We start from the raw sequence: 6,000 nt of genomic DNA, 5'->3' as shown, positions 1-6,000 counted from the left end.
AATGACTGCCCAGGCTTCAGGATGTCTTTTTACACTATATAAAGGTGGAAATTTACATTGGAAACGTTTGGTTTAGCTGTTATAAAAGTTTGGTTTTTTAGTGCTGAAAATGCATTTTCAGCTCGCACTGTACACATTTGCTATGTGAGGCATTATCTCATAAGGGAAATACTGGACAATCAAATTAATGACTTCCCAGGCTTCAGGATGCCTTTTTACACTCTATAAATGTGGAAATTTACATTGGAAACGTTTGGTTTAGCTGTTAATGAAGTTTCGTTTTTTTAGTGCTGAAAATTCATTGTCTGCTGGCGCTGTACACTTTTTCTAAGTGTTGCAATATCTCATGAAGGAAATACTGGATAATCAAATTAATGACTTTCCAGGCTTCAGGATGCCTTTCTACACTATATAAAGGTGGAAATGTACATTGGAAACGTTTGGTTTAGCTGTTATAAAAGTTTGGTTTTTTAGTGCTGTAAATGCATTTTCAGCTCGCGCTGTACACATTTGCTATGAGAGGCATTATCTCATAAGGGAAATATTAGACAATCAAATTAATGACTGCCCAGGCTTCAGGATGTCTTTTTACACTATATAAGGGTGGAAATTTACATCGGAAACGTTTAGTTTAGCTGTTAATGAAGTTTCGTTTTTTTAGTGCTGAAAATTCATTGTCTGCTGGCGCTGTACACTTTTTCTAAGTGTTGCAATATCTCATGAAGGAAATACTGGACAATCAAATTAATGACTTTCCAGGCTTCAGGATGCCTTTCTACACTATATAAAGGTGGAAATTTACATTGGAAACGTTTGGTTTAGCTGTTATAAAAGTTTGGTTTTTTAGTGCTGTAAATGCATTTTCAGCTCGCGCTGTACACATTTGCTATGAGAGGCATTATCTCATAAAGGAAATATTGGACAATCAAATTAATGACTGCCCAGGCTTCAGGATGTCTTTTTACACTATATAAAGGTGGAAATTTACATTGGAAACGTTTAGTTTAGCTGTTAATGAAGTTTCGTTTTTTTTAGTGCTGAAAATGCATTGTCTGCTGGCGCTGTACACTTTTTCTAAGTGTTGCAATATCTCATGAAGGAAATACTGGACAATCAAATTAATGACTTTCCAGGCTTCAGGATGCCTTTCTACACTATATAAAGGTGGAAATTTACATTGGAAACGTTTGGTTTAGCTGTTATAAAAGTTTGGTTTTTTAGTGCTGTAAATGCATTTTCAGCTCGCGCTGTACACATTTGCTATGAGAGGCATTATCTCATAAGGGAAATATTGGACAATCAAATTAATGACTGCCCAGGCTTCAGGATGTCTTTTTACACTATATAAAGGTGGAAATTTACATTGGAAACGTTTGGTTTAGCTGTTATAAAAGTTTGGTTTTTTAGTGCTGTAAATGCATTTTCAGCTCGCGCTGTACACATTTGCTATGAGAGGCATTATCTCATAAGGGAAATATTGGACAATCAAATTAATGGCTGCCCAGGCTTCAGGATGTCTTTTTACTCTATATAAAGTTGGAAATTTACATTGGAAACGTTTAGTTTAGCTGTTAATGAAGTTTCGTTTTTTTAGTGCTGAAAATTCATTGTCTGCTGGCGCTGTACACTTTTTCTAAGTGTTGCAATATCTCATGAAGGAAATACTGGACAATCAAATTAATGACTTTCCAGGCTTCAGGATGCCTTTCTACACTATATAAAGGTGGAAATGTACATTGGAAACGTTTGGTTTAGCTGTTATAAAAGTTTGGTTTTTTAGTGCTGTAAATGCATTTTCAGCTCGCGCTGTACACATTTGCTATGAGAGGCATTATCTCAGAAGGGAAATATTGGACAATCAAATTAATGACTGCCCAGGCTTCAGGATGTCTTTTTACACTATATAAAGGTGGAAATTTACATTGGAAACGTTTGGTTTAGCTGTTATAAAAGTTTGGTTTTTTTAGTGCTGAAAATGCATTTTCAGCTCGCACTGTACACTTTTGCTATGTGAGGCATTATCTCATAAGGGAAATACTGGACAATCAAATTAATGACTGCCCAGGCTTCAGGATGTCTTTTTACACTATATAAAGGTGGAAATTTACATTGGAAACGTTTGGTTTAGCTGTTATAAAAGTTTGGTTTTTTAGTGCTGTAAATGCATTTTCAGCTCGCGCTGTACACATTTGCTATGAGAGGCATTATCTCATAAGGGAAATATTGGACAATCAAATTAATGACTGCCCAGGCTTCAGGATGTATTTTTACACTATATAAGGGTGGAAATTTACATTGGAAACGTTTAGTTTAGCTGTTAATGAAGTTTCGTTTTTTTAGTGCTGAAAATTCATTGTCTGCTGGCGCTGTACACTTTTTCTAAGTGTTGCAATTTCTCATGAAGGAAATACTGGACAATCAATTTAATGACTTTCCAGGCTTCAGGATGCCTTTCTACACTATATAAAGGTGGAAATTTACATTGGAAACGTTTGGTTTAGCTGTTATAAAAGTTTGGTTTTTTAGTGCTGTATATGCATTTTCAGCTCGCGCTGTACACATTTGCTATGAGAGGCATTATCTCATAATGGAAATATTGGACAATCAAATTAATGACTGCCCAGGCTTCAGGATGTCTTTTTACACTATATAAAGGTGGAAATTTACATTGGAAACGTTTAGTTTAGCTGTTAATGAAGTTTCGTTTTTTTAGTGCTGAAAATTCATTGTCTGCTGGCGCTGTACACTTTTTCAAAGTGTTGCAATATCTCATGAAGGAAATACTGGACAATCAAATTAATGACTTTCCAGGCTTCAGGATGCCTTTCTACACTATATAAAGGTGGAAATGTACATTGGAAACGTTTGGTTTAGCTGTTATAAAAGTTTGGTTTTTTAGGGCTGTAAATGCATTTTCAGCTCGCGCTGTACACATTTGCTATGAGAGGCATTATCTCATAAGGGAAATACTGGACAATCAAATTAATGACTTCCCAGGCTTCAGGATGCCTTTTTACACTCTATAAATGTGGAAATTTACATTGGAAACGTTTGGTTTAGCTGTTAATGAAGTTTCGTTTTTTTAGTGCTGAAAATTCATTGTCTGCTGGCGCTGTACACTTTTTCTAAGTGTTGCAATATCTCATGAAGGAAATACTGGACAATCAAATTAATGACTTTCCAGGCTTCAGGATGCCTTTCTACACTATATAAAGGTGGAAATGTACATTGGAAACGTTTGGTTTAGCTGTTATAAAAGTTTGGTTTTTTAGTGCTGTAAATGCATTTTCAGCTCGCGCTGTACACATTTGCTATGAGAGGCATTATCTCATAAGGGAAATATTAGACAATCAAATTAATGACTGCCCAGGCTTCAGGATGTCTTTTTACACTATATAAGGGTGGAAATTTACATCGGAAACGTTTAGTTTAGCTGTTAATGAAGTTTCGTTTTTTTAGTGCTGAAAATTCATTGTCTGCTGGCGCTGTACACTTTTTCTAAGTGTTGCAATATCTCATGAAGGAAATACTGGACAATCAAATTAATGACTTTCCAGGCTTCAGGATGCCTTTCTACACTATATAAAGGTGGAAATGTACATTGGAAACGTTTGGTTTAGCTGTTATAAAAGTTTGGTTTTTTAGTGCTGTAAATGCATTTTCAGCTCGCGCTGTACACATTTGCTATGAGAGGCATTATCTCAAAAGGGAAATATTGGACAATCAAATTAATGACTGCCCAGGCTTCAGGATGTCTTTTTACACTATAAAAAGGTGGAAATTTACATTGGAAACGTTTGGTTTAGCTGTTATAAAAGTTTGGTTTTTTAGTGCTGAAAATGCATTTTCAGCTCGCACTGTACACATTTGCTATGTGAGGCATTATCTCATAAGGGAAATACTGGACAATCAAATTAATGACTTCCCAGGCTTCAGGATGCCTTTTTACACTCTATAAATGTGGAAATTTACATTGGAAACGTTTGGTTTAGCTGTTAATGAAGTTTCGTTTTTTTAGTGCTGAAAATTCATTGTCTGCTGGCGCTGTACACTTTTTCTAAGTGTTGCAATATCTCATGAAGGAAATACTGGACAATCAAATTAATGACTTTCCAGGCTTCAGGATGCCTTTCTACACTATATAAAGGTGGAAATTTACATTGGAAACGTTTGGTTTAGCTGTTATAAAAGTTTGGTTTTTTAGTGCTGTAAATGCATTTTCAGCTCGCGCTGTACACATTTGCTATGAGAGGCATTATCTCATAAAGGAAATATTGGACAATCAAATTAATGACTGCCCAGGCTTCAGGATGTCTTTTTACACTATATAAAGGTGGAAATTTACATTGGAAACGTTTGGTTTAGCTGTTAATGAAGTTTCGTTTTTTTAGTGCTGAAAATTCATTGTCTGCTGGCGCTGTACACTTTTTCTAAGTGTTGCAATATCTCATGAAGGAAATACTGGACAATCAAATTAATGACTTTCCAGGCTTCAGGATGCCTTTCTACACTATATAAAGGTGGAAATGTACATTGGAAACGTTTGGTTTAGCTGTTATAAAAGTTTGGTTTTTTAGTGCTGTAAATGCATTTTCAGCTCGCGCTGTACTCATTTGCTATGTGAGGCATTATCTCATAAGGGAAATACTGGACAATCAAATTAATGACTTCCCAGGGTTCAGGATGCCTTTTTACACTATATAAATGTGGAAATTTACATTGGAAACGTTTGGTTTAGCTGTTAATGAAGTTTCGTTTTTTTAGTGCTGAAAATTCATTGTCTGCTGGCGCTGTACACTTTTTCTAAGTGTTGCAATATCTCATGAAGGAAATACTGGACAATCAAATTAATGACTTTCCAGGCTTCAGGATGCCTTTCTACACTATATAAAGGTGGAAATTTACATTGGAAACGTTTGGTTTAGCTGTTATAAAAGTTTGGTTTTTTAGTGCTGTAAATGCTATGTGAGGCATTATCTCATAAGGGAAATATTGGACAATCAAATTAATGACTGCCCAGGCTTCAGGATGTCTTTTTACACTATATAAAGGTGGAAATTTACATTGGAAACGTTTGGTTTAGCTGTTATAAAAGTTTGGTTTTTTAGTGCTGTAAATGCATTTTCAGCTCGCGCTGTACACATTTGCTATGAGAGGCATTATCTCATAAGGGAAATATTAGACAATCAAATTAATGACTGCCCAGGCTTCAGGATGTCTTTTTACACTATATAAAGGTGGAAATTTACATTGGAAACGTTTGGTTTAGCTGTTATAAAAGTTTGGTTTTTTTAGTGCTGAAAATGCATTTTCAGCTCGCACTGTCCACATTTGCTATGTGAGGCATTATCTCATAAGGGAAATACTGGACAATCAAATTAATGACTGCCCAGGCTTCAGGATGTCTTTTTACACTATATAAAGGTGGAAATTTACATTGGAAACGTTTGGTTTAGCTGTTATAAAAGTTTGTTTTTTTAGTGCTGTAAATGCATTTTCAGCTCGCGCTGTACACATTTGCTATGAGAGGCATTATCTCATAAGGGAAATATTGGACAATCAAATTAATGACTGCCCAGGCTTCAGGATGTCTTTTTACACTATATAAAGGTGGAAATATACATTGGAAACGTTTAGTTTAGCTGTTAATGAAGTTTCGTTTTTTTAGTGCTGAAAATTCATTGTCTGCTGGCGCTGTACACTTTTTCTAAGTGTTGCAATATCTCATGAAGGAAATACTGGACAATCAAATTAATGACTTTCCAGGCTTCAGGATGCCTTTCTACACTATATAAAGGTGGAAATGTACATTGGAAACGTTTGGTTTAGCTGTTATAAAAGTTTGGTTTTTTAGTGCTGTAAATGCATTTTCAGCTCGCGCTGTACACATTTGCTATGAGAGGCATTATCTCATAAGGGAAATATTAGACAATCAAATTAATGACTGCCCAGGCTTCAGGATGTCTTTTTACACTATATAAGGGTGGAAATTTACATCGG

Source organism: Idiotropiscis lumnitzeri, unplaced genomic scaffold (assembly GCF_059441095.1).
Source record: "Idiotropiscis lumnitzeri isolate Australia: NSW breed Sydney's pygmy pipehorse unplaced genomic scaffold, RoL_Ilum_1.0 HiC_scaffold_90, whole genome shotgun sequence".
Classification (NCBI taxonomy): domain Eukaryota; kingdom Metazoa; phylum Chordata; class Actinopteri; order Syngnathiformes; family Syngnathidae; genus Idiotropiscis; species Idiotropiscis lumnitzeri.
The sequence above is the reverse complement of the archived record's forward strand: the minus strand, read 5'-3'. Positions refer to the sequence as shown.